This window comes from Microtus pennsylvanicus, chromosome 14, assembly GCF_037038515.1.
Source record: "Microtus pennsylvanicus isolate mMicPen1 chromosome 14, mMicPen1.hap1, whole genome shotgun sequence".
NCBI classification, from domain to species: Eukaryota; Metazoa; Chordata; class Mammalia; order Rodentia; family Cricetidae; genus Microtus; species Microtus pennsylvanicus.
In genome coordinates, this window is record NC_134592.1 from 36,885,104 (window position 1) to 36,903,419 (window position 18,316).

The window sequence follows — 18,316 nt, forward strand, 5'->3', positions numbered from 1 at the left end:
TACAATTTCTGATTTACATAAAAGAATACAACTCCAGCATATCCAAATGGGGGAGACGTACGGGGCAAAGCATGGAGGTGAAGGTACTGGTGCTGTGTCTTCTTCAGGTGCACCATGCATTACCGATACACATACCAAACCAGAATGCGATTGATTTAATCATCGTCCACTGGTGACTCCAGGTCATCTTAACTCCTCAGAGGTACAGAAGAACTTCTAATCATGCCTTGATCTTGATCAATCCCAATCCGAGGCTATTTAGGGGCCCAGGCAAGAAGGGCCTCTTTGCAACAAAAGACACTCTTATCACCAAGGAAATTCCAAGGGGTTGGAAAGCTCTGCTCCAGGACAGAGGACAAAGACCGAACACAACTCACATTACATCATAGCCACATTAAGCACTGGACGGTTAGATAAAGGGACATTGTTTCTACCCATGCTGAGCTTAATTAGTAATCTGCTCAAGATTAATTTAATTCAAGTATATTTTAAACACTAAGTAAAGTTGAAGATGGCTTTCTTCAAAACTATTTTAATCTTACCAAAAAGTAAGCAGGTTACACTACAGACAAAGAAAAACTAGGACTTAAGGTTAAATGAATTCTCATCTTTGCTATCATTTACAATGACTTTGGATAAAATAATTTGAGTCTCAATTTCCTCATTTGCAAAAGAAAGAATACTGATAAAAACTTGGAAATGTAGCTGGTAATATTTAAGGAATAGAAACAAAGAGAACCACTTAAATTAAGAGTTAGGGAAAAGTAAAAGGCAACGTGATTTAGTCACTGTATATATTTATATTGTTTCACGGCAATAAAAAATAAAGCAAAAAAAATCATTATTTTGGGGGACCTAGAGAGATGTTCAAGTAGTTAAAAGTACTGACTGATCTTTCAGAGAAAGAATTAAACCTAGATTTAATTTCCTGCACCCATAGGGTGGTTTACAACCATTTGTAACTATAGTTCCAGGGATCCAATAACCTCCTCTAGCCTCCACAACACAGGTATACAGATATACATACAAGCAAAACACCCATACACATAAAAGAATTAAGAACAATTTTTTCAAAAAAGTGATTATTTTTATTAAGTCTCCAAAATCCTACTAACTTTCCTTTGGCTAACTGTTAAGCATCTATTAATTCCTATTAAGTGAATCATTTTAAAAAATATTTTATTAGGCAGTGGTGGTGCACACCTTTAATCCCAGCACTTAGGAGGCAGAGGCAGGTGGATCTGTGTGAGTTGAGGTCAGTCTGGTCTACAAAGTGAGTTCCAGGACAGCCTGGGCTATTATATAGAGAAACCCTGTGTTGAATAACAATTGACAACAACAAAGAAAGTAAAAGCCCACAAATTTGTTATAAAGAAAGAATATATAAACAGTTATTGAATACTGTTCTAGCATAACATATTAAGTGCATCTGTCAGGGAGCTAGAGAGATAGTTCAGCAGTTAAGAGCACTGGCTGCTCTTCCAGAGAACCTGGGTTCAACTCCCAGCACTGACATGGCATCTCATACTGTAACTCCAGTTCCAAGGGATCTGGCATCGTCACACAGACATATATGCAGGCAAAACACCAATGCACACAAAATAAAATAAATCTTTTTTAAAAAATCTGCTAATGGCCGGGCGGTGGTGGCGCACGCCTTTAATCCCAGCACTCGGGAGGCAGAGGCAGGCGGATCTCTGTGAGTTCGAGACCAGCCTGGTCTACAAGAACTAGTTCCAGGACAGGCTCCAAAGCCACAGAGAAACCCTGTCTCGAAAAACCAAAAAAAAAAAAAAATCTGCTAATGGCAGGGGTATAGACAGTCCCTGAGGAATCAACAGTAAATCAAGGGAATTTTATTATAGTCACGTTTGGTGATAGTGGGTAATGACCCTGGCCCTCAGGAATGCAAGGCAAGCATCACACCACTAAGCCATATTCACAGCCATCTTCTTTTCACAGACCTCCGAGGACGGAATCTTAAATAGTCAGGCTCTGCATAATTCCTATCAAGATGTACACAAAAATAACTATAGAAGTCAACAAACTTATTCCAAAATAAATAGTCTAAATCAGTCATAACAATGTTTAGACAGAATAACGCTAGAAAACTCAGAAGACCTCTTCTAAGTAGCTCCATTAGTCAGGACGTGGAAAGCAAGAGCTCAAAAAGAGATGTTCACAGATTATACAACTTTTCTAGAAAAGAGACAAGGGAATAAATGGAGAAGAAAAAAATTTTTTCAACAAATGGATATAGAATCTCATATTTTACAGCAATATTTCACCCAAAAATGAATCACAAGCCTAAATATAAAACCACAACTCTTAAGTAAGGAAATACAGGAGAGTGTTTTTATGACCTTGGGCTAGGAAAATCGTAAACAGTAATATCAAAAATTCCTCCAAATGGCAGGGTGGGCTGGAGAAGTGTTTCAGAGGCTAGAACACTTCCTGCTCTTGCAGAAGACCCAGTTTCGGTTCTCAGCACCCATGCCAGCTCACGGTGCCTGTAAGTCCAGCTCTAGGCGATCCAACCCTCTCTTCCGCCCCATTCGTTTACTGGCACTGCATTCACATGGGCACACACACCTACACAAAAGGTAAATACATATTTTAAAAATAACGACCAAAAAAAAAAAACCATTTTAAATGCCCAAGACCAAACTGGTAAAATGACCAGGCCTAATACATGGAGATCACTCTCTGAGGCCAACATGGTAGAAAAAGAAAATCAACCCCTGGAAGATGTCTGTATTTCCTCCACTAATTTTTGGGGGTGGGGTGGGTTTTTCTGACTTAAGGAGAGGTATGCAGGCAAAGCTCAGAGGACAAATCAAGCACACCCTTGTTTTTAAGGTACAGTAATGCACTGTATAAAGACTTTCCAGGCAAGACAGACTACATTAAGACACTGATCCCAAAAGATTATAATGGATCACATTCATGCTGACGCTGGTGTAAACAAAACCTAATGCATATAAAAGTACAGTAGGTACAATTATGTGAAACATGTATACTCGATAATGACAACAAATTATAGCACCAGATAGGTTTTACTATCTATACTAGACTTTAACCATTACTTAGAGTCTATTCCTACTTATAAAAAAGGCTTACTGTGAAGCAGTACGCTGTTCTAATGGCAGCACAAACTCTTATCAAGAGTCTCATCGAGTGACCGACCTATGCCTAATTTGTGTAAGCACATTTTGTCATGTTCACAGCATAAAGTTATCTAACGATACACCACATTTCTCAGAACATATATCTGTCAGTAAGTGATGCACAAACCATAAAGTTTTATTGGAACGTAGTCATGGCTGTTTGGGTAACTACTTTTGCACTCTAATAGCAGAGTTGCTTACCTACAACACAGACAAAATGGCCCATGAAGCTTAAAATATTTACAGAAAGCAATCTACCCCTGTTTTAAGAGTTCAAAGGACAGCCTAAGAGGCCTCAAAGTCTTTATGTCTAGAGTTTTTGAAAGAATTATTAACTGAAAAAGGAATGATAAACATAAAAAAACACAAAAGGCAAATGCCTGAATTCATATGTCAAACATTTAAGCAGCTCAATTATTATGTTACTGAAATCTTAATCTCTATAATTAAACTACCTCCTATAGTTTACAGATGAAAAGCTTTGCAATTCAGAATATATTTAATGAGGATGTAAGTTTTCCATTTGTCCATGTTTCGTGACGGTAGTAAGATCAAAATCAAACAACCTGGAGCTTTATTTCACTTTACTTTTTTAATGTACTCACTATCAAGCAATCAATCTACTCTAGCCAACCCACAAATGAACATGACTTCTCAGGCATTTTAATATACAAAAGTAAATGACTTTTGTTTGTTTCTTTAAAGTCCTTAAGTTTTCATGATAAATAAAAACTCCAAATTAAATTTTGTCTTTGTTCAAAATAAAATTCACCAACTGCACATACATACCTTGAGTCCCAGTGGTCATGAGGCTGAACTACAACAGAGTTTGAGGCTAGCCTGGGCAATATTGTGAGATCCTGTCAACCATTTATATATAAATTACATATAACATATTATATATAATATATATCATGAATACTGTAACAAATTATATGACTGGAATGTTTTTACTATTTATACTCTACTTCTAATCATTATTTTAGAGTCTACTCCTACTTAAAATATATATATTCACTATACCTTTAAAATTCACTGTCTTAAATGGACAGTTCTATACTTCTTATCAATAGACTGAATTAAGATTTTCAGACTAATACTTCTCAAGTTTTATTTCTCTGCATTGCAACTACACCAGTCTTCTTTTAGCTCTTCAAAGGAGCATCTGACCCCCTATGCTTCTAATGTTTCCACTAGTAAACTGCTTCCTGAGTGTGAGGGTGTTTGGTTTTTGAAACAAGGTTCACTCTGTAGCTCAGGTTGTCCCAGAAATCACTATGGGGCTCAGGCTGGCCTCAAAGGCAATTCTCCTGCCTCAACCCCCCAAGTGCTGGGATTACAGGCATGAGCCACTACATCTGAAATTTCAACAGAAGCTTTTCCTCAAACTATATAGGTCAAGTTCATTTACTCTATATTCACATGGGGCATAATTATAATTTTGTTCTGTCCTGTCTCCTCTTCTGAATAGTTTACTGACCTGTGGTAATGACAGGGAAGTCAAGCCAAACACCGGCTGTTTTCATCAACACCTTTTTATGTATGTGAACTCTGCCATTTCTCAGTCTAAGGTCTAAGTAGTGATAATGAAGGAACCAAGAGACAACTCACACATGGGACTAGGTGTGTACTGATTCTGACTGTGATGCAATCTGGGGGAGAGTGGCTCATTTCTATCCCATTTCTCAGATCATATCCCTGTCATTGAGTGATGCACGAACCATAGTTTTACTTTAACAGCATGTTCACTTGGGCAACTACCTTTGCACTCTAACAAGAGAACCACAACAGAGGTTCCTCGGTGCCTACAGAAATTCTCAGGGGTGCACACTAAATTTATTTATCTACCTTAAATTCTTACTTGGAAAGCCTCATCCTTTATGGGAACACAATTTCTTCCAAGGCATTTCTCAGATTCCAGATCTCCAAGATATAAGTATGTAATATATACTTATTGTTTGACCCTTTTCTGTTTACTTTGGGATTTTTTTTCCTAAATTAGAACTTTTACTTTAAAATTCATATGCAGTTTACTATTTCATATGCTCTTTACTAACTTTTTCAACTACAGCGCAGTATCATATCCACATACACATCATAGTGTTGGCTAAGATCCCTGTCTTCATAAAGACCCTTGGCATAGATAGTCCTTTGAGGGTCACACCTATTCCCTATCCCTCCTGTAGCCCCTAAATCCATTCTGAATTCTGTCATTTCAGGTACATTAAGTAAATGGAACCACACAGAAAATTCTCGAGATTCCCCCACTTAGCAGTATCTGGAAATTCATCCAGGTTATACTACATACTGATCTGCTTCTTTTCACTGCTAAATATTATTTCATGGAATGAGTATACCGATTTAATTATTTCATTAAGAGATAGGGATTTTTATTAGGAACTAAACTTCTATCAACATCTGTGTAAAAAACAGCAAACAAACAAGAAAAACACAAGGAAACAACAAAACCCCACAACTCACTTTCTAAAGCCATTTTAACATGTCTAAATAAATCCAGTGTGAAGAGTGTTTGATTACATACTGATACACATAAAATTTTCTTTGTTCACTTAGTAATTTTAAAGAAGAGTCCTTCAGTCTGCAAACTCCATTTTGTATCAAGAAATTAAGTCAGGAGTGAGGAGATGGCTTAACTGATAAAGTACTAGCTGTGCAAGCATGAAGATGTAAATTCATTTCCATATGAAAAAAACCTAGCTCTCGGGGCTCGTTCTTGTAATCCCAGTACTTGGAAGATAAGATCCTTGGGCTCAGTGGCCAGTCAGCCTAGACTAATGTGCCCCAGGCCACTGAGATGAAGTCTCAACAAACAAGGTGGACAGGTACTGCAGAACACCAAAGGTTGACCTCTAACACACATGGATACAAGCATAAGCACACATGTACACACGAAGAAATCTTAACACGTAAACCAGCACCTACATGGTAATTTCAGGGGATCTAATCATCTTTTCTGACCTTACATGGTATGCACTTGGTGCACAGACATACACCCAAGCCAAGCACTCATACATATAAAACAAGATAAATAAATCTTAAAAAAATTTAAAAAGTTGGTTTGCAAAGCATGCCACCAAATACTTAGAATCCCAGCTACTTGGGAGACCAAGGCAGGAGGATCATTTGAGCTCAGCATTTCAAGGTCAGTCTAGATATCAAAAGCAAAACACTATGTAAAAAAGGGGGATTTGGGGTACTGGTGCAATGATACATGCCTATAATTCTCAGTACTTAAGAAGCTGAGGCAGAATTTTTGAGTTCAAGACCAGCCTGGGTTATATAATGAAACCACATCTCAAAAGATGCACAAAAACAAACTATAAAGACAACTTCTACAAATTAATTGAATTTCTATATATTAATCATAAATTAGAAACTATTCTAATTATCATCTTGTCATCTACAATAGAACAAAAAGATTGAAATACTTAGGTAAAGACCTAATAATCTGTAGGATTTATATGTTGAAAACTGTAAACTCTCATGAACAAAATCAAAGACCAAAATAAATGAGAAATTCTGTATTATAAATTACTAGACATAAGCTCGGCATACAGTTTAGTGGTAGAGTACTTTGCCCAAATGCTCAAGACCCCAGTTACAATCATTAGTATTATAAAATTAAAAGTAAATAAGAAAATAACAAGACAGTATCATTAAGATTCCAAGTTGATCTACAAATAAATCAATCCCAATCAAAATAACAACATGGTATTTTTGTGCAATTAACAACATGATCCTATGAGTTACATAAAGGTAAGGGAACTAAACCACAGCAAATCTGAAAAAGAAAACGTGTAGTATTCACAGTACCTTTTGCTAAGACATGTTAGTTATATATAATCAAGACAACGTATTATTAGTAAAAAGACAAATAGACCAATAGAATGTATCAATATTGTATCGTTTTTTGACAAAAACATGGGGCATTTCAATAAGAAGCCCTTTCAAATGTCATAAACAAGACAAAGAAATGGAATTACTTGCTCATCTTTCACTTTATATTAAAAATTAATGCAATGGAACACAATCTAAGTGAGAAATAAAACAGCATTTAACTTGTGGGAAAAGTAAAGAAGACTCTCAGTGAGTCTGGGTAAGGCAGACTTGTTCAGCTACAACAGCAGGCTCAGATCCACAAAATAAACAATTGTGCATTTGGGCTTTATCAATGCTTACCATGTCAACACTTCAAAAAACAGTTATTAAGATGAAAAGATTGGACTGAAGAGATGGCTCAGTGGTTAAGAGCACTGGCTGTTCTTCCAGAGGTCGAGTTCAACTCCCAGCAACCACATGGTGCCAACAACCATCTATAGTGGATCCGAAGCCCTCTTCTGGGATAAAGCCATGCATGCAGATAGAGTACTCATATACATAAATAATTTTTTTAAAAAAGATGAAAAGGTTAATAGATTATGAGAAAAATATTGGCAAATTACTGTCTGACAAAAGAAAAAGACTATAAAGAACTATGAAAACTTGGGCTGGGGTGCAGCTCAGCAGCAAGGCACATGCCTAGCATAAGCAAGGCCTTCTATCTGAGCCTCTCAAACCTCAACCATAGGGGCTGTATGCAACAAAGTACCACAAACACAACAGCCTTTAAAACAACACATACTTCAGAATTTTTAAGTCTGTAAGTTAGAAAGAAGCCTGACACAGTTCTGCTGGGCTAAAATTAAGATGTTATCAGAGCTGCTTTTTTTTGCAGGTGCCAAAGACTACTCCGTTTTCTACCTTCTGGAAAGCAAGCTCACTCCTCCATAGGGGCTGGAGAGATAACTCAGCAGTTAAGAGCACTGTAAGGCTTGGTTCCAGAGGGCCTAGGTTCAATTCTTAGCACCCACATGGCAGCATATTGCTGCCTGTTGACTCCACTTTCATGGGATCCAATACCTTCACACAAACTATATATGCAGGCAAAACACGAATGCACATGAAATAAAAATAAATAATTTTTTTTAAAAAAACTCAACAATAAGAAAATATAAGTCTGGCAAGGTTGTGCATGCAATGGCCCCAGCTACTAGGGAGGCTGAGACAGGAAGATCAGAACTTCAAGGACAATTTGAACAACAGAGTAAGACAATGCCTTAAAAAATAAATAAATAAATAAATTTAAATAAATAAGTAAATAAATTTAAAAATAAATAAGTAAATAAAAATGGGTCAAGAATTTAGTCACTTTAGGGAACTGAGATTTTAGAAATACAACATACTATTGCATGCCTATCAGAATGGCTAGAGTGAAAAAGACTGATCATACCAAGTGCTGGCAAGGATGGAAAACTGCAGGAACTCTCACACATTCCTACCAGGAATGCATGCTGGTCCAGCTACTTTGAAGAAACTTTCACAAGTGCACTAGGTTCCCAGGCTGTTGCAACAAAGTACCACAAACACAACAGCCTTTAAAGCAACACATACTTCAGAATTTTTAAGTCTGTAAGTTAGAAAGAAGCCTGACACAGTTCTGCTGGGCTAAAATTAAGATGTTATCAGAGCTGCTTTTTTTTGCAGGTGCCAAAGACTACTCCGTTTTCTACTTTCTGGAAAGCAAACTCACTCCTCTACTTAGGGCTTCCTTTCTTCCGTCTTCAAACACACGAGTTTTCTTCATCTAGAAGCTGTTTCTACTGTTTCATACTTTTTTCTGACTCCATCCTTCCTCGTTCTGCTTTTGAAGACCAGTGATAATTAGGCCCACCTGAATAATCTCCATATACTAAAGAGAACTGATTAACAACCTAAAATAAAGTGACATGTAACCAAATATATTCAGAGACTCTAATCATTAGAATATCTTCAAGGGCCATTGTTTTGCCTACTGAAGACTGATTTTTGTTTTGATCTTGCTATTGTTTTGTTTCATTTTAAACACAGTTAAGCTCAATTTGCTCATGTGACCCAGGATCCCCACTTGTAAGTACCCACCCTAAAGAAAGGAAAACATGCTCACACACACTCACGAAAACCTATTCACACAGATTTATGTCAACTCTTAAAAATTTTATTTACGTGTTTTGCCTGCATGTATAGCATTGCATGCAGTACATGCAGAATCCAGGAAAGGGCATCAGATCCTCTGGAATTGTGAGCTGCCATATGGATGCTGGGAATTGAAACTGGGTCCTACGGAAGAACAACCAGTGCTCTTAACCACTGAACCATCTCTCCAGCCCCTTATGACAACTTTATAATCACAAAGAGCCTGATTAAATGTCCTTCAGCTGGTGAATGGATAGACAAGTGGTGGTACATTCATACAAGAGAACACCGTGTTCAGCAATTAACCGGAAGGAACTGTGGACATGCTCAGCATGGCTGAATCTCAGATATATCTTGCTAAATGAAAGGAAAGCAGAGGCGATGCTTGCTTCAGCACAAAGATACCAATACCGGCAAGATAGAAATTAGCCTGGCACTTAACAAGGATGGTATGCAAATACATGGAGTATTCCACACCTTCACACAGACTTGTAAGAAATGGCCAGTATAGGAAGAAAAAGACCACTGGGCAGTGGTGACGCACACCTTTGAGCCAAGCACTTGGGAAGCAGAGGCAAGCAGATCTCTTGATCTCCAAGAGTTGGAGGCCAGCGTGGTCTACAAAGAGAGTTCCAGGACAGCCAGGGGTACCCAGAGAAAAGAAACCCTGTCTCAAAAAACCAAAAAGAGAAAAGAAGAAGACAACGCTAATGACAAAACAGCTAAAGGAAGCAGGAACAGAACGAAGAAAGTGAGTGGGCTGAAAACCAAGGCTGGTGCTGACAAAGGGACATCTGAAGGAGAACCTCCGGTTCTAACAACACTCAAAATCTCCAACAATTCCCCCCACAAAAGAACAAAGATTCCACGTCTTTGTGCTACACATGGATGCAGTAGGTATATGGATCTTTCACAAGACAACTGAATAAAATGTAAAAACTTCAAATAAATGACAAAAAACCCTCACTACTGCTATGATTACAATGAAATGGTATCTTAAAAAGAAATTATAGGAGTAGGGTGCTTTAATCCCATTACTCGGGAGGCTGAGACAGAGTGGTTCTCTGTGAGTTCGAGGCCAGCCTGGTCTACAAGAGCTAGTTCCAAGACAGGCTCCAAAGCTACAGAGAAACCCTGTCTCAAAAAAACCAAAAAAAAGAAAAAAGAAAAAGAAAGAAAAAAGAAATTCTAGGGAGGGAAATCATTAGTAGATTAGTTGCCAGGAGTAAAAGGTTTGGAAGAAGGCTGACTTTAAAAAACGGACAGCACACAAAACTTTTCTGTTTGTTGATTATGACAACACATAAAATTTTAATCTTTATTTATTTAGCTTTGTTTGTTTGATTGATTTTTTTGAGACAGGGTTTCACTATAGCTTTGGAGCCTGTCCTGGAACTCGCTTTATAAACCAGGCTGGCCTTAAACTCATGGAGATCCACATGTCTCTGCCTCCTGAGTGCTGGGATTAAAGGTGAGCACTATCACCTCCCAGCCTTAATCTTTTTAAAAGAACAAAAACAAATAGATAATTTCTCATCTAAATGGGCAAAAAATGTAAAATATGACGATGGTATAGAGGGTAAGGATGAGAAATCACTTCAACTCATATACTAAATGCAGGAACGAAAGTCATTTGCTCTTGTAACCAGTCAAGTGGAAAATCCATCTGTTATCAACAGTTCCCTTTACTGGTGGTATACATTTTGAGAAACCACACTGTTTTTCAGAGACATACAGAAGGATATTCATTAAGCATTGTTTGAAATATTAAAAAAAAAACTCTTCAGAATAAGGATGTGGTTATAAAAAAGAAAAGAAAAAAAAGGCATTCTCCCAGGCAGTGGAGGAATGACAGCCCTGCTAGCTATTTATATGATATGGAGAAAGTAACTGACTGATTTATTTAGCAATTAGATAGAGTGAGGAGCTGGGTGTGGTGGCACACTCTGTTATGCCAGCACTTGGGGAGTCTAAGGCAAGAGGGTCAGTTTGAGGCCAGTCCGGGTTATACTACCAGCTCTACACCAGCTAGGGCTACATACAAAGCAAGATCCTGGGGAGGAGAAGGGGCAGGAATGTAGAGGACTGCCTAAGGTGGGATACCAAGACAAGCGCACAGCATTCGGTTCCAACTCACCACCACTCCTCAACACTTGTCTACGAACCTCACTTTCCCATCCCTGGAAGGTGGAAAGGTTAGACTATACACACAAGATTACTTCCAACCTAATGATCTTGTAATTCAGTAAGTATATAACATCACAAATTCAGTACAGGCAAAATACTACCAGCTTGAATTTTTTTTTTAAATTTATTTATTTATTAAGGATTTCTGCCTCCTCCCTGCAACCGCCTCCCATTTCCCTTCCCCTCCCCCGGTCACGTCCCCCTTCCTCATCTGTTCGAAGAGCAATCAGGGTTCCCTGACCTGTGGTAAGCCCAAGGACCGCCCACCTCTATCCAGGTCTAGTAAGGTGAGCATCTAAAATGCCTAGGCTCCCCCAAAGCCAGTACGTGCAGTAGGATCAAAAACCCATTGCCATTGTTCTTGAGTTCTCAGTAGTCCTCATTGTCCGCTATGTTCAGAGAGTCCGGATTTATCCCATGCTTTTTCAGACCCAGTCCAGCTGGCCTTGGTGAGTTCCCGATAGAACATCCCCATTGTCTCACTGTGTGGGTGCACCCCTCGCGGTCCTGAGTTCCTTGCTCGTGCTCCCTCTCCTTCTGCTCCTGATTTGGACCTTGAGATTTCTGTCTGGTGCTCCAATGTGGGTCTCTGTCTTTGTCTCCTTTCATCGCCTGATGAAGGTTAATATTCAGGAGGATGCCTATGTGTTTGTCTTTGGATCACCTTCTTATTTAGCTTCTCTAGGAACATGAATTATAAGCTCAATGTCCTTTATTTATGGCTAGAAACCAAATATGAGTGAGTACATCCCATGTTCCTCTTTTTGGGTCTGGCTTACCTCACTCAGGATAGTGTTTTCTATTTCCATCCATTTGTATGCAAAATTCAAAAAGTCCTTGTTTTTTACTGCTGAGTAATACTCTAATATGTATATATTCCATACTTTCTTCATCCATTCTTCCGTTGAAGGGCATCTAGGTTGTTTCCAGGTTCTGGCTATTACAAACAATGCTGCAGAGAGGCCCTATCATACAACAGCTTGAATTTTTTGTCTTGATTGTTGTGACAGTAAAATAACTTGTTAAGCTTACAGGGCTTACTTGGGTCAAATCTGAGTGCAGACACTCATGTGAAGGTATTCTGTAGCCGTGATTAACATATGTGATCAACTGACTTTACGGAGATTATCTTCAAATATGTGAGCTTATTCTTTTTCATTTGTTTTTATTTTATGTGCATTAGTGTTTTGCCACGGGTTTCAGGTCCCCTAGAACTGGAGTTACAGACAGCTGTGAGCTGCCCTGTGCATGCTGAGAATTGATCCTAGGTCCTCTGAACCTAGGACCTCCAGAAGAGCAGTCAGTGCCCTTAACCACCTCTCCACACACGCTGTGCACATGTTACAGGAGAAACCTCGACAGAAGAGAACTCTAGCTTCCAAAGTATCTTAAACAAAGAACAGCAGGATTTTAGAGATTCCAAAACAAAACAGAGAACAGGCTTGGCTTTTGGTTTTCACTGGTAGGGAATTATGGAGAATGAATCTGAGGGTGAGAATAGGAGTGTCGTGTGTGTGTGTGTGTGTGTGTGTGTGTGTGTGTGTGTGTGTGTGTGTGCTGAATGACTTAATTATTTTTATTATAGTGCAATAGTGTTTTGCCTGCATGTATGTCCGTGTGAAGGCGTCAGATCCTCTAGAACTGGAGTTACAGTTGTGAGCTGCCATATGGGTTCTTCCCAGGAGCAGTGAGTGCTCTTAGCTGCTGGGCCACCTCTCCAATTTCTGAGATTTTTAATCAGACTACAGTACAGGGGGCTGGAGGGCTCAGCAGTTAGGAGTGCTCTTGCAGAGGACCCAAGTTGCTTTCCCAGCACCAACAATCAGTGGCTCATGAGAGCCTGTAACTCCAGCTCTGGGAGGATCCAATACCTTTGGCTTCCATTGTCACTCCCGTATAAATACCACCCCCAAACGCATAATTTGAAATAATTTAAAAAAAACACAATTAAGAAGATGATATGGATAGCTAAGCTACTATACCGATTTGGATCACCCTGAGGTGGAGTTTATTAACTCTCTCATCTACTTTAACATTCTAAAGCACTGTGAGTATAACTTTACTTGCCAAATTCAAGGTGAGGACCTTTAGTTATTCATGAAAAAAATCTACTCAATTTAAAAAAAAATGTCAATCTCTTCATATTTTGTCTGTTTTACCTATAAAGCTCTTAAAGTTTTAACGTTAGCTTGATACAACCGTTTAGCATGACCCTTCAAACAAGAAATCGTGTCCACAGGACGCCCATAAAACAGTTCATATTCAAGAGTATTTACTAATTTTCATTACCACAAATACTTATACTTCAAAGATACCAACACATCACATAATTTGTTCCTGTTGCAAAATTTAACAGGTTATTAATTTCTGACATAATTTAAAAGGATAATTAGAATACTATCATTAAAGCATGATAGTGCCCTATTAAACTAGAAATACCTTTCACCTTGTCCGCTAAATCAAAACTTTAGAATTCTTGGCACACTGGCTTTCCGAATCTAAATTCTTAAAACTCTAACACACTCCTAAAAACCCTCCTAGCTACTGCATTCATTTTAAAGGGTCTTGGAAAACTTTTCGACCGAAACCTAAATTCCACACACATTACCGTGTGTCAATCAGCTGGACAGAGGTGAGCTATCCTTAGTAAGTTACATAATTTGCAGTAAAGATCTGTCCAGGCGGCTTTCATTGAAAGTGACTTGCGACCGACCATTTTACAGGCTCCAAAGTTCAACTTAACAACCTCCCTGGAAGCTTAAGAAAGCACTATGGACACCGGGTTTTCTTCAGCAGCGGACACAAGGAAGCAGGAACTGTTTATCTGAAGAACGCAATGAGTAGCAGAACACCAGGAGCTGACTCAGGCACAGGAACGCTGGCTGCATTCCGTCTTCCCCGGGAAAGTGGTTCCCCGGCTGGTTCCGCCACCCGCCCGGGAAAGGGGGGGTTGGTCCCCGGGACTGGGGACTCCGGGCCTGGCCGCGACGAGGCGACTCCCTGCCGCGCCCCCCGTAACTCCGTCCGGGTGGCCCGCCACCGCGCCGAGCTGCGTCCCCGGCCCAGGGGGGGACCGACACCGCGCGGACAGCGATCCTCCGGGGGACAAAAGCTGGGGCTGGCACCACTGAGTCGGGGCTCAGCTTGGGTCTCCATCGCGGTGCGGCGGGTCGGAGAGTGGGGGTACAAGCCCCGCCGCCCCTCCCCCGCCGCGCTCCCGGGGACCTGTTGATCAAGACCGCCGCAGCCCCGCGGCCGCGGGTCCGCCCCTTACCTCCGCGCCCCGGTGGCGGCCGATCCGCTCGCCCTGGTCGCTCCTCGGCGCGGCCCGGGCGACAACCCTCGGGCGGGACGCCTCAAGACGTGGGATAAAGAATCCAGAAACTCCAGATCGCCCCCCCACGACCTCGGAATCCCGGAGTCCCCGCCCCCTCCCCACCGCCAGCCTCCTCCGTCGCCGCCGTCGCCAGCAACTCCTCCTCGAGACAGCGCGAGACCGGCCCCCGCGGCTGACGCGAGACCGCGCACGCGCCCCCGGGACCCTGGCGCAGCGGGCGCGCCTATCCCAGGCCGTTCCCGGCGCAACCCGCCCACGGCTCGGAGAGAGGCTGGACCGGATCGCCCAATCCGGAGCCGGCTCCGGGGAGAGAGCTCGCTCATTGGTCCGCTCTGGGCTCCGGGCTCTCGGCCGCGCGCACTCCCGCGCCTCGAACTCCAAAGCGCTCGCCCGGACTGCGGAGTTCCCTCAGCCCACCTCCTCGCTGAGGAAAACCAGATTCCCCCTGAAGAGATTCCTCTTGTCGTGTCAGGCACGACAGAAATGCTGACACTCCCTTAAAAAAATGACGCAAACACCTGGTTGTGTTTGAATCAGGTCCCACAGAATTGCCTGATCCTGCAGACGACTCCTTTCTGAAAACCGGGACTGATGCCCAGGGCCTCCGCTGTTGTCACAGAATTCTCCGGAGAGGATCTGGAGTTGCATAGGCCAGTCTGTACCCAGTGCGAGACCATGCTGTCAGGACGTGCCTATGCCACGGTCTGGAAAGGGTGGGCGCCAAAAGTGCTAGGAAAGCGAGTTCATGAGGAACTGGATTTGGAGCAGACAGACTATGTTCTGGGCAGAAACCTCTTCTGTTGAACCAAAATCCATTGCTTCAGCCTGTTGAGTTTTCTTCAGGGGCACAAGTCATAGACAACTCTCCCTTAATGCCTTCTTGTATGCGAGTTGATTTCCTCCCACCGTGGCTTTTTAGCATCCTTCCCAATATCCCCAGGCCCCTCCCGTCTGTTCACAAACTTACCCTTTTCACCGTTTAGGCTTTTAGTGTCCTCAGGGAACAACACCATGTCCTTCTCGGAATTAAGCAGGAATTAAGCACACCGTCAGTTCAGGTGCTCAACATCTTTTTTGGAGCCCTTCCTGAATCGTCAACCTCAAATCTTATTTGCATTCTGTTCATTAGTGTTTAGTAAGACAGAACCAAGGACAGAACTCTGTTACCACGAAAGACCGCATTCGTTCTCTTGAACATTCCTCAGTGGACGCTGAGTACAGATGGACAACTTCCAAATTTATGTAACTGAACTCTCTTAGCTCACAGTCTTCAAAAAGAAGTGAGAATTTGTGAACTGCAAGTAAACCGTTGTCTCCAAATTCCTGGGAACGGATAGCCGTACACGAAAGGTTAGTGCGTACTGACATTTTCCCCTACATTTTTAAGTACATAAAACACAGAGTAACAAAGCCTCTAGTTCCCAAAACGTTTTTTTTTTTTGTTTCTCTCGGAAATATTGACATTTCGGCTAGTTTACTCTTGTTATGGAGCCACTCCGTGGTTTCTGTCCACTAGAGATGCCCAGGCACACCTCCCTTTCCACCCTTGATAGCGATGCTTACAGACATTGCCTGAGGGTTGGACCACTGGTATAGCTTTTCATGCAAAAGGTTACTCTACATAGTGTTCTTTTTTTTTTTACAAAGATGTATTTATAATTGTTTGAGTGTTTGCCTCCATTTATGTAATGCACCACCTCCTTGTCTGGTGCTTGGTAAGGCTGGGAGAGATCTTTGGATTCCCTGACATTCGGGTTATAGACAGCTGGTGCTAGGAACTGAGCCAGGTTCTTTACAAGAGTGCCCAATGCTCTTACCCACTTATCTTTCCAGCCCCCTAGAGTGTATCCTTTTTCATGCCTTCCAATAGCCTGGTCCAGGCAGTTTTCCGAAACATTTCCTCCTAAATGACCCCCCTGCTAGGTACCTTGTCCAGCTTCCCTGGATGTTTAGGGAACTGTTGCAGGCTCCACTCTGATAACATGATGACCACAATCAGTGTGAAATAATAGACTGCTGCTCTCAGAGTGTGGCAAGGAGCTGCTTGTTCATCCTGGCCGCCCAGCCGCCCACAACCTCTGCAAAGTACGAACAAACTGTATTCCTTTACCTCCTAAAGGTAGTTTCATTTTTTTTTAAAAAAATGAGATTATGGAAAATAGGAAATCTATTCTTTGGTGAATAGAACTTTTTCCAGAACCCCCACATCACACTAATTACTGGTCTCGTGTGCATTAAAGGAGTAGCCGGAAGAGTGGAAAGTATCAAAGTTTCAGGCAAAGTGACTGGAGTTCTAGGATGTGATGTGGGACGAGCCTTCCTGGGTTGAAATTTTCTCATTCGTAATGTAAGGTAGTTTTTGTTTCCGATTTCGTGCTGGTAGCTTCTGCAGGTGGTTTCTAATGGATGGCATGGGAGTTAAGGCAATATAGCATTCTTCCCAAAATGGAATAAACGAGGTAGTCGATCATGTATTTAAACGTCCTGTTTGAAGAACTGTTCATCCTTCTCTGAAAAACTATCCATCTGCTGGGTCACCCTGGCAGATCTGAAACTGAACATTATGGATGAAGAAAGTCAAACTATAAAATCTAGTGTAAGAAGGAGAACAACCATAGCAAATACCCTTCCTCCTCCTTCGTCTTAATATATGCTTGTATCATCTGCCAGTATGTTAGATTAGTAAAATGCCATGCTATTTTAAATTTGCGGGAACACATTAACATTGTATTTTAGCCAATTGTGAAAGTCTAAAATCCTACACCTCAGATTCCAAGATTCTTCAGTTTTATCATTATCTTTGAAATTCTTAACCATGGATATTATATGTTACTTTTTTACTAGAAAAAGAGGTTTAATAACTGACTTAGTTGCCTAAACACTTTTTTTTTTTCTTTTCCTGAAACAGACTCTCAATATATAGCCAAGGCTGGCCTTGAACCTGAAATCCTTAGCTTTCCTAGCGGTAGGAAGCAAAGAAACCATGTACATCCATAGTCAGGATTTCTCTGTGTAACAGCTCTAACTTGTAGATCAGGCTGGCCTCGAACTCACAGCGATCTATCTGCCTCTGCCTCCCGAGTCCTGGGATTAAAGGTGTGCACCACCACTGCCTGCCTTCCTTACTCATTTTTAATTGTATGAACTATATATAATATAAGTTAAAAGCAGAATGTTCACTGAGTAAAACACCAATTCATTGTCGTAAAACAAAAAACAAAGAAGTTGTAAAAACAAATTTGTTTCTAAACTAAGAATATTAAACAGTTCCACTGTCTATAATTAGCATCAGTTCATTCAGTTCAGGTCAGTATTGTTCAATGAATTGTCTTTAACTAATGTTCACTCTTCAGTAAGAAGTAATTGAACACTCCAATGCAGCAAGCATTGTGCTATAGGAACTGAAGCAACTGCTAGCCTCTGTCCTGGAGCAGTTCACAGTAGGGGGAAGACTGACAGTAAGAAATCATGGCTGATGGAAGTAAGGAACAAAAAAAAAACCAAAAAAACAAAGTTTCTTCTCAAGAGGAGCTTTACTAACTAACTGGGGGTAGGGCTGGGGACAGAGAATAAACTGCAGTCATAATATCTACAATAGTGGGGAAGTAGGGAG

The 18,316-nt window shown here is 40.9% G+C and overlaps 1 protein-coding gene across 7 annotated transcripts in view; it reads right to left on the reverse strand.

Annotated features, from left to right (window-relative positions):
- Window positions 1-14,902, reverse strand: part of Pals1 (protein associated with LIN7 1, MAGUK p55 family member) — a 77,724-nt gene extending 62,822 nt beyond the window's left edge. For 2 of the 7 annotated variants that reach the window (XM_075947378.1, XM_075947380.1), the window contains exon 1: window positions 14,641-14,873. The gene's annotated coding sequence lies outside the window, so the exon portion shown is untranslated. Of the gene's footprint in view, window positions 1-14,640 lie in introns of all 7 variants that reach the window. The other 5 variants (XM_075947374.1, XM_075947373.1, XM_075947379.1 and 2 more) reach the window with 5 other exon arrangements.
- Between the last annotated feature and the right edge of the window lie 3,414 nt (window positions 14,903-18,316).